This window comes from Ipomoea triloba, chromosome 5 (genome assembly GCF_003576645.1).
Source record: "Ipomoea triloba cultivar NCNSP0323 chromosome 5, ASM357664v1".
In the NCBI taxonomy this organism is placed as follows: Eukaryota; Viridiplantae; Streptophyta; class Magnoliopsida; order Solanales; family Convolvulaceae; genus Ipomoea; species Ipomoea triloba.
Genome location: NC_044920.1, coordinates 17,943,825 through 17,955,677, shown reverse-complemented (window position 1 = coordinate 17,955,677; position 11,853 = coordinate 17,943,825). Strand labels below are relative to the sequence as shown.

General features: G+C 34.8%; 1 non-coding gene across 1 annotated transcript; it reads right to left on the bottom strand.

The window, feature by feature from the left end:
* Positions 1-7,354: 7,354 nt before the first annotated feature.
* TRNAP-AGG lies at positions 7,355-7,426 on the bottom strand. The gene has a single exon. It is a non-coding gene; the product is annotated as a tRNA-Pro (tRNA).
* Positions 7,427-11,853: the final 4,427 nt, after the last annotated feature.

The window sequence follows — 11,853 nt, the reverse complement described above, 5'->3', positions numbered from 1 at the left end:
GTAGTACTAAATATATTACTTTGGATTTTTTTATAAATAAGATATAATATTATTAAACTCAAATAATTAAAAATAATGTGCCCACAGCACAAAAGATTTTATGATTGACTTAAAAATTAACTATAAATTTTATTGTTGAATACAAATTGACAATTATTAAACATTATTTATAATACTTATTGTGTCCCGTGTAATATACTAAAATTATTAGGTAGGATTTTTATAATTAAGGTATAATTTTATTAAATCAAAATTATTAAAAATAATGTGTCCAATTACAAAATAAATTATACTTGCCTTAATAATTAATAAAAAAATAAGAAGAGGAAAACATATAAAAGATGTCATACAATATCTTAAATAATGTAAATTAATATAAAATTTAATAATTATTTTGAAATCAAATACAGAAAATATTGCAGGAAACATTGACGAGATTTTACTTTTCGGCTCACCTGAGAAGTTCACTAGAAAAATTTACCTTTCGGTCCAATATTTTCCCTACATTTTACACTCTTTGGGTGTCTACGCTTGAAAAAAAAAATTATTTTCAATGGTAAAAGTAATATTTAATGTGATACATAGTGATTGATTGTCTATGAACATAAAAAAAATAAAAAAAAGTATATGAGTATTTATGAAATTTACGGAACTTATTGTAAAATTTCATAGGAATAGTTTGTATATTTAGAGGGGAAAAGTCCGTAAAAAAAGTTAAAAATTTTGAGGTTGGATTGCACGATTTTAACTATTTATATTTGTAAGAAAAAAATGTATAGAAATTCTAATTTTATAGAGTCTAAAATGAAAATAAACAAAAATGAAATAAATAAAATAGTTTTTTCCCAAAATGGTCCCTTGACTATTCTCAAAATGGTCCCTCAACTATTTCTCAATGTTTATTAGGCTAACAATAGGTAAATGGACGAAAATACCCTCCATTTTAACTCTGATTTGACGGAATATGTAACGGAGGACCAAATTGGGTGAGTTTTTGAAAGTCGAGGGACCACATTAGGTGCAACTGAAAGTCGAAATGCAAAATTGAGAATGAGCAATAGTCGAGGGACCATTTTGGGAAAAAATTCTTATTGAAAAATTTTAAGAGCGAGATTTATTTTATAATTATTACAAATTTAAAAGTTTAGTAATGGTAAAATCTTAATTATGATTTCTGAAGATCGAGGTGTGGATGTTTCCACGATTTTTACAAAGACGGCGTTCTCACTTTAATCCTCCCATATACATAATGTGATGTTGTAACTTTTTAAATAATTTGTATGCAATCTCACAAAAGCTAGGCTAGGTAGGTTGAGTTTTTTATTGGATTAAAAAGTTATTTTTTGGTTGAGTTTTTTATTGGACTAAAAAGTTATAATTGTAATAAATTACAGATGTTTAATACGGAGTATTAATTTATCAAACTAAAAGTTTAGACATAATTCTCACAAAACATAAGTATTTGATATTCAATTAACAAAATTTAAAAGTTTATATATAATTACCACAAGGTATAGATGTTTGAATTTTTTTCGGCAATAAACCGAAACAATATGTACAAATTTAACAAGCTTTTAGGCAAGGGATCAGGGGTGATTAATTTAAAAGAAAGTAATATCGTTTAATTATTTGGATTTTTTTCTCCAATAAACCAAAAAATATGTACGAATTTAATAGTCTTTTAGGCATGGGGGCAAGGGACCAAGGGTGATTAAAAGTAAATAATACAGCTTTATTAAAAACACAAAAACTTGGGGCATTCCAAGAATTGAACTCACGACCTTTTGCACCCTAAGCAAGAATCATGCCACTAGACCAAACGCCCATTAATGAAAGGTGATGTGTACACTCACAATGGCTGACTCGTATGGTCGGGCAAATTTACAATGTCGACACAACCAGGTCTGAGTAGTTTATTAGAATACTGTCGGACCGAGGGACTTAATCGAACAATTCTAGTCGACCATAGAAATATGGAGTCATTGCTTTAAATGTGTAGATTTGACATCATGTGTTTCAAAAAAAAAAAAAAAAAAGACATCATGTGGACAAAAATGTGTTGATTCAAAACCCTAGACAAGAATGTGTAAAGTACTAATTGGAGGGGGGACCATGATTCGCGGCCATGGCCATTGGCGATCCGGTTGACATTCCTCCCGTCAGACAATCATCGGAGTAGATGAATTCTTGGGCCTACAGATAATCAGCCAATTGCGGAAGAGACACTAGAGTACCTGTCACCACCAACGAAGCAGCCATCAACCGGTATTCTGGCCGGAGCCCGCGAAAGACATGCAGGTTCTGTTCGTCTAGGGATATTAGCCGGCCAGCAAGCGCAAGGTCCTCGACGATGAGCTGCGCCTTGCCGAGATAGTCCGCCGGCGTCATATCCCCTTGCTGGAGAGCTTGAAAACAACCTAGCAGATTTAGGCATCGAGCACGGGTGGAGGAGCCAAGCGCCGTCTCGATGGAAACCCAGACTTCCCGGGTTGTGGAGCGACCTACAGTGATAAGCTCCCAAGATAACTAAGTATATAGGTCTATATCGGGGTAGTTTAATAGCAATTTAGTATCCTTTAGTGACTAATCCATGATATTTTGTGCTTTAATGAGATAACCACGCGCAAAGCTACCTTTTGTATGTTTTAGAACATTTTACGGGTCCTGGGACCCACTCAGCAAGGTATATGGGCATAACGAGCAATCGGAGCAGAAAAGAAGACCTAGGATGGCTAGGAAGTACCATCCATGCATAGAGCCAACGTGGATGAATTCCAGTACGCATCCACGAGACCATCCATGCGTGGATGGGTACGTGGACGCGACATGCGGAAGAAAAATTGAAAAGGGCAATTTTGGGAAGGCTATTTAAGAAAGCTAGTGAGGATTTTTCAGGGAGACCTCATTATTCACTTTTCCAATTTTAGATTAGGAGTAGGGTTAGAAATCCTAGAGAGAGGAAGAAGACTAGAAGAAGACACAAAGTTAGATTGTTGATTACATAACTTCAAATTGGTATATTTCCTTTGCTTTTCTTGCAATTGCTTTTCAATTCCACTTGTTGAATCCAATCTTCTCTTGAATCTATTTACATTTCTTATTCTCTTGTTATTTGATTTTGATTTGATTTGAAATGATGATTGTTATGCCCATGAGTGGCTAGATCCTAGGGTAGGGCTAGGATTGAAAGAGCTTTGCATTTATGATTTGAGAATGTCCAAATGAGACTTGATTTCCCTTTGATCTTGCTGAAATTGTGTGTATGTTTGTGATCGATCTTGTTGGGTCGAGGGCCCCGATCCCTTCGAGAGTCTAGGATCACCCATTTGGCGAGATATCGCAAATGGGTGAGAGCCCATTGCACACATCTCCCTCTCTCTATCTGGGAGGATGAGGTCCAGAGGGGATTCATAGGCAAGGTGTTTGATAAAATTCCCCAACCGAATGAGGATTGGGAGCTCGAGTGTGACGTCACTCAGGATTGTATACCGAGTCCCTTTAGTAAGACCAATAGGTAATCGAAGCCTCCCCTTAGCCAAACAATGCAAGCTCCACGAATCCTAATCCTATCTGCTTTGTTTTAATTGTGTTTTACTAATGTTTAAGTACCTTTCCAACCTATGCCTTGTTATTCTCTTGTTCCTAGCTAGTTTTTGTAACTCTTATCTCTTAACCTCCTAAATGCCAATGCGTAATTCGATTTCAATTTGTCATCCTTGAGAACACGACACTCGAGGACTTTTCCTCATTTTACCACTCATCCACCTCACCATAAACTACAACTTTCAATTCATACAGCAAGGTACATAACCTCCTCAGACATCGAGGAGATTAGCAGGGAGAGTATGGATTGATCTTGTTGGATCCAACTTGCATGCACCGGATTTGGGGTTGCGGATGCTGCCTCCTGCGATGTGCTGTCGGGCGGTGGTGGCAGTAGTAGCAAGAACTCGCGGTGGACATGGGTTCTCTCCATTCACGTAGCCAATCAGGCTTTGGCCACGCAAGAAAGGTATAATCTCCGTGCGGAAAAATAAATAATTCTGTGTCGTTAGTTTTATCGACACGAAATGATGGGCTGAATTGAGGGGGTTTGGGGCGGTGGACGGAGGAGGAATGGTGGTTGTGGTAATGGTGTGCTCGAAAGTGTGGGTGGCCATTGAGAGCGAGAGAAATTCCTAATGCAATTTGATACCAAATGAGTGTTTGTTATTGATTGAATGAACACTCCCGAGATTACAATAATACATGAATAGTAAACCCCTATACAATAGGCTAACAGTAGGGTGAGACTTAGTCACAACTAATATATCTAACACGGGGTTTCAATCACTACATCTTCCGCTTGTCTTGTGGAAGGAGATGAGATTCTTAGCTACTCAGCTTAAGCAGGCGACCCGACATTTAGTCACCCCTCAAAATGAGGTGGTTGGCTGATTTTACTAGCTTTCTTTGATTATTTGCAGGTGTGAAACGAGGTGTTGAGGGTCTACCGCTTAGAAAATGGTGAGTGCTCAGTAATTTTCCATAGAAAGGAGCAATCAACTGTAGAAATATATTCAGCCGCTGAAGAGGAATCGGTGCTTAGTCTTACTACACCTCACTAAAAAAGAGGTCAATAGCGATGTTACGAAGATCTTTTATGTAACAGGGCTTCAAAAGGTAGATAGTCGAAAGGGATTAATTGAGCTAGTGGGAAGAGAGGCTTAGGATATTACTTTCTTGAGTTGTCAATGAGGTGGGCTGTAGGAAAGTGAGGGACTAGATGACGGATACCAAGCAAGGGTACACAGTCGGTACGTCTAGCCAGGCAGACGAGAGAGGTAGGCAGTTGAAGACTAATTGACCTAGGTGGGAAGAGTAGTGATGAGCTTACTTTCCTATGACGTTAGCTAGGTGAGTTAGAAGAAAGTGTGGGACTAGATCATGGACTAGGGGTAGTCAACTAAGCAATTAGTCTGACAGTGGGTTATGGTAGTCAGCCTTACACTCAGACTCGACACTCAGACTCAAGACATTACTAATCAACTATGGAGTGGAAGAAAGAAATAAATGGCAATCGCTCAATTATGGAAAGTCAACCACCTAAATCATTTGATCTCTTTTTCCTATATATCATTCTCTTTCCTAAATCACCTATACATTGTAAAATATTTTGCTCTACCATAAATACTCGATTACCATAAGCGGATTACATTACCATATGTATCGTAGTTCTTCTACTATAAAAGGCCATCCATAGTCAAGAACACGAAGGGGAGGAGGAGAGATCCAAATTGTACATGTATAAAACTATCTACAAAATTAGTAGATTTTGACTTGGTACGCTGAAAAAGACATGTGGCTTTCACCTTTCGATTTCCATGTAAAAAATATTATGTACGATCTATTTTTCTCTCAATTATTTATATTTTATTCCCAAATCGATTATGTTGCCCCCCCCCCCCCTCAAGTCATAAAATCAACAAACCCAGTTTTATGGTGGATCCGATCTATTAAAAACCATCAACAGTAATAATTTATATGAAACAATTTTCACTTATAAATTATTTTGAAGTAAAATATGAATGATGTTTTTTTAATCTTACTCTTATGGCAATAATTTATTCAAAAATATATTTTGATTATAAATTAATAAGTCGTAAAATGTATGTGAAATTTGAATTTGAGAAATGAATATTATCCACAACTACTATGTAGTGTGATGACATTTCTGTTACGATTCTAAACTGGTGGTCACATGATCGAGTTCCAGTGGTGGGATCATTGTTATTACATAAGATTTTTAAATACAAAAACACATTATACATATTACGTATATTAGGTGACGTAGTATTATATTTTTGTAGTAGATATCAACTATAGTATTGTAAAAAAATCATGATATATAAGTTGTTATCAAACAAAATATTCATATATATAAGTAACAAAAAATTGTTGAAGAAAATTTAATAATATTCAAAAAAAAAAAAGAATAACATGATTTTTTTTCAACAAAATACTCATAAGTAATACAAATGTTCTTAATAATATATAGAGTTAATTCCATTTTTTGTCCTAGATTTGTATGTAGCAATTCAATTTTAGTCTTTTTTTACCAGAACATCTTCATTTGTTCATAGTATTATTGTGGCATGACCATTTTTAGTAAGACCAAAAGTGGATGTTTTGATTAAAAAAAAAAAGACTTAAAGTTGACTATCACCTATAAATCTAGAACTAAAAATGGATTTAACACTAGTATATGTGTGTGTGTGTGTGTATATATATATATAGAAGGGTTCCCGTGCGGTTGTGCGGTAACGCACCTTAAGCGTTACAATGGCGCACCTTAAATACACAAACCACGCACCTTAAGTACACAAACAAAGCAACTTATAAACACAAACCATGCGCACCTAAAGCTTTAGGCTCACACACCTTAAGTACACAAATCACGCACTTTAAGAACATAAATCACGCATCTAAGGTTTTAAAATGGTGCACCTTAAGTTTTAACAATTCACGCACCTTAAGCATACAAATCATGCACCTTAAGAAGGAAAACAACGCACCTTAAGAAGGAAAACCACGCACTTTAAGCTTTAGGTTCAGTCACCTTAAGTTTCACCATTGACGCACTTAAGTACATAAACCACACACCTTAAGAAGGAAACTGTGCACCTTAAGAAAGAAAACCACACACCTAAAGCAACCGCACCAGAGAAGACCAACCACACAGGATGGAACTCATTTATATATATATAAATATATATATAATCTAATAGATAGAAAAAATCATATAAAAAATTAAACACCATATAAATTCCCTATAGAATATAAATAAAAAATATATATAAAAAAAATTGTGTTTGGAAAAAAATCTAAACAGATTTTAGGTTTAATTTGTGATAAAATAGAATATAACAAATTTAAGTTATTTCTGAGAACTCAAGAGTAGTCTAATCTCACAAAAGCTGGGTTAGGTTGAGTTTTCTTTTTATTGGACTAAAAAGTTATAATCGTTATATAATTCAGATACTTAATAAGGAGTATTAATTTATCAAACTTTAAAAGTTTAGATATAATTATCACAAAACATAAATATTTGATATTCAACTAACAAAATTTAAAAGTTTATATATAATTACCACAATGTATAGATGTTTGAATTTTGTTGGCCAATAAACCAATACAATATGTACAAATTTAACAAGCTTTTAGGCATGGGATCAGGGGTGATTAAAAGAAAATAATACCGTTTAATTATTTGGATTTTTTCTCCAATAAACCAAAACAATATGTACGAATTTAATAGATAGACTTTTAGGGGGCAAAGCTAATACCGGCCGCTTACTTAAAACCACAAAACATTGGGGCATTCCGAGAATTGAACTCGGGACCTCTCGCACCCTAAGCGAGAATCATACCACTAGACCAAATGCCCACTTCTAAAATTTTGCTGGTTTTGTTTCTATATATCGGCACTCTTAGAGTTAATTTGAGTTTGATAATAATAATCAACTAATTTTGTTTACCTAAATTTTAAAATTTTGTTACTTAGAGTATTCGTCAGCCGGTCATGTATGAAGTATGATACTGTATTTAGTATCGGAGAATTATAATACAAGTAAATTTTTGAAATTAAGTATCAAATTTGGTCATTTTAAAGTGGATGACCAAACATTTAAAAAATTTAGTATTCAAAGAATTAAATATGAAATTAACCCTATTGATTTATTATATATATTTTTTTTCTTTTCTTTTCTTTTTGATCGATGATTTATTATGTTTCCTACTAATTAAGCAAATTAAATTCTAAAAGAAGTAAGAACTTACTTTATTTGATTAATTATATAGCAAATAGGATCGCCTATTCTTTATATATTTGGGAAATATTATAAGTGAGTTACCACATTCAAATCGTATCGCATATGGTTTAGTAAACAAAAAGCTAACATTGAAAAACTGTTCAACTATTTCTTGAACAGGTTGAGACAAAAAAGGATAAGGCTCGATCGAATAATCTCTTTCTTATTTCTGCCTTTCTTTACCATGACGACTAGGAACAAGCAAATAAAAAATTTCATTAATAAACAAATCAAAAATAGTAGATGAATTATGAGACTACAGGCCTTGATGAACTTTGAGAGCATCTGTTTCAACTTCTACATATTCCATATTAATTTTTTTTAGCCAAGCTAGTGGCTCTCTCATGCTAATAATTTCCACTACTGCCGATATGATGTGCAGACGCCCCTACAAGGAATCTGCATTGCTGCAATGAAGTTCCCATCAAAATCACATAGAATGCTTCCATAACATATCCTTCTGTTAGATTTATCCAAACATTTATACTCCTACCATCCCCTACTCTCCACTTGTAGTTTCTCCTGATGACATTTCGGGATTCCAAAATTCTTCGCTAAATGAATGAGGGATATTGTTTCTAATATTGGCTTCCAAATGTGACAAATGAGAAAAATATATGGATTTAAAGATTCTTGCCCCCAAAGGGCTGAGGATATTTCAAGAATGTTTCACCACATAGCCAAATTAAATTCTCTTAACCTCCTGATGAAACCAAACCCACCATCTTTTTTAGAATGGGCAAATGTTCCCAAGATTTTCATCTTATACCATTTCTCCTACCCACTTTCTTGAGATTTCGTGAAGTCGATGTATATGTTTCTTAGGAAAGTATGTTAGAAATTAGAGGTTGGCAATTCGGTTCAGTTTATCTGAACCGAACCGTACCAAACCGAACTAGTAATATATCGAAAAATCGAATGGTTCGGGATTCTTGTAAAACGAACGGTTCGATTAAAAATTGAACCGAACGGAATGGTTTAGTTAAACTGAATGGTTTACTTTTTTAAAATCGATAAACCGAAATTGAAACCAAAACTAAAACCGAAAAACCAAAAGTCAAAACGCTCACCCGTATCAGAAATATTCTTCAACCAATTCTCTGCTTCTAAAAGTGAAGTCTTCTTCCAACCAATTACTCTCATCCAACGCATCATTGAATGGGTGCGACCGTTCAAGTAGTGGTTCTTTGGACGCAACTGTTAAACTAAGCAGTTCCCGATGTGCCCCCTAAGTTAGAGCTAAGCATAGGGGACATAAATCATGTTGGTTGCCTCGTTGAAAATCTTAGACTAAGAAAAATCCAGTGGAAAAAACCTTAGCTAAGAGAAAAAGAGTACAACCATAAATGCAATATTCAGCACTGAGACCAAAGGCCAATCATTGAACACTTTATCATCCTACGAAACTCAAAAACTAGTCAAGTTAAAAGAAAACACATGAGGCACATACCTTCTTTATGAGCTCTAATCTTTGGCACTTGGAAAATGGAAACAATATAAGTAGAATGTGAGTCCTTCGGCCGACCATCTAGCATGTTAGCCGACCACCTAGTCAACATCCTACAAAATTTAACACACCAATTAAGTGTGGCATCTTCGTGAGATGTGCCCCACTAAGTGGGTATGGTCCGGACCAGTTTGCATATCCTAAGCTAGTTGACGACTCCTAGTAAAAATTAGCATCTTGCTTCATATGCTCTAACCTACAAGAATTCAAAGAAAACTAGTAAAAATCAGCCAACCACCTCGCGTCTGAGGGGTGACTGACTACTGGGTAGCCTACCTAGGCGAGTGCTGAGTAGCCAAGAACCTCACCTCTTTCCAATGTAAAGACTTGAAAAAGCTTAGCTTGGTCAGTTGGCCTTGTTGTAAGGGCAACTGGTCGACTCCGGACCCTATCATATGCCAAGTGATTATTCTGGGTGGCATGATCGCCCGATACGTAGAGTAGGACGCTTTAACACCCACATCGATTGCAAAGGTTGGATCTTGTTCCCATGCTCCAAATAAAGTCAGTCGTCTCGCGGAGAGCGGTACCTTAGGCTTGCCACTACGCTTCGAGTGGTACCGCCCTTATGTCTCAAGTGTGATTTTATTTATTTATTTATTTATTTATTTATTATTATTATTATTATTATTATTATTATTATTATTACTCTTATTATTATTATTATTATTTTAGTACAAAGAATTTATGCTGTAGTTTCAAATAATAAACAAATAGGATTGAATTCTTCATGCTATCATATTCTCGCGTGCCAAACCTCTTCCTCAAAATCCTGCTTTTTAGCTTATTAATCATGTCCAGAATATATTTAGGCCCTGTTTCATAAAATAATTACCCTATCAATCAATTTTGGTTTATTTGATCACTGTTAATTATTTAACTGTTTGGTTAATCAACTTTTTGTATCTCCAAAATGCTAAAATTCAAAAAGTTACTTTTTTCAATTACCTTTTTAATAAAATAAATTATACCGAACAACTATCAGTTAACAACTAATTTATCAAAACACTTTTTTACAATTAGCTAATGCTATCAACTATTTATACATTCTGATCCAATCAACTAACAACAAATTATACCGTGCACCACGGTGCACATAACAATGTGCACCACGTACATAAACGACGTCGTTTTGAGCATTGTAAACTAATCGTTCCTTTTTTTGGAAATCACGTTTCCCGTTTCGGTCGGTCTGTGTATTTATGTTAATATTCTGTGTATTCTAGGTAATCGTTCTGTGTATTCCAGGCAATCATTCTGTGTATTCTAGGCAACCGTTCTGTGTATTCATGTTAGTAACACATGTTGTGATGTGTTTGTGTATTCGAATGTTTAGAAGGATGAGTTCTGTGTATTTTGTGTCAATATTCTGTGTATTGATGTTATTAACACATGTTGTGATATGTTTGTGCATTTGAATGTTAGGAGGATGAGTTCTGTGTATTTGTGTCAATATTCTGTGTATTCTGGGCAAACATTCTGTGTATTCTAGATAATGATTATGTGTATTATAGATAATGAATTTCCTGAATCATTCGCGTCCGTGTCCACTAACATCGAAACGACGTTGTTGTAACCCCTCGCCTATTCCAATGAGTCTAGGAAATAAGCTGCGATTATACGTGCCGGTCACGAACTGTAAAATTTTTAAGGACGAATTTTCAGCTCAGATTTCCCTAGGAAATGGACTGTTATACATAATATGACTAAGTATGAACTTCTTACTTAGTTAAGTTGGGATTAGATGGACTATAAGGGTGGAAATTTATTACGAACCTGCGAACCGCTGAATTTCGCGATATGCCGGGAATTTTCCGATTTTGGTGGTTAATGACGGGATTATTTTTAGAATAATTTTGGTATTAAGATTTTCCCGAATTAAGTGATTTTCCACCGAGCATTCATCTGATTTAATCCCTAACTGTCTAGCAAATCTTATCCTTTAAGAACTTACCATGGGAATAGTGACAAGTGTCACAATTTTTACCATATGATTAAAATATTATTTTTAAGAGATGATTATGGATAAGATTTTAATTAGCTTAAGCTCCAAGTCTTGCATTTCCTTCATCTTGGCCGAAAATATTAAGGGAAAGGAGAGAGAAAATAGATCTCATCTTCATCTTCATTCTTTGTTCAAGAACTCCATAGCCAAGTTCTTCACCAAGTTCTTCCATCCTAGGTAAGACTTTGGATTTTATTCGGTTAAAAGACTAGAATCCTTTCACAGAACTTATTGTAAGCTAAGAATTCTTGGAAATATTGTTGTTATGGTGAGAATTATTTAGGATCTTCGGTGGAAATTTGGAGGGGAGGATCACAACACTTTCTACGGTTTTAAAAGCTACTTGGGAGGTAAGGAATCCCTTAAGTTGGGTTAGTCACTTGAAAATGGACAATTGCTAGTGAATGATGAGATTAGGAGTTTTATGAATATGTTTGTATACATGTTCATAGCTTGTATATGCATGTACATATTATATTTATGTCCATATA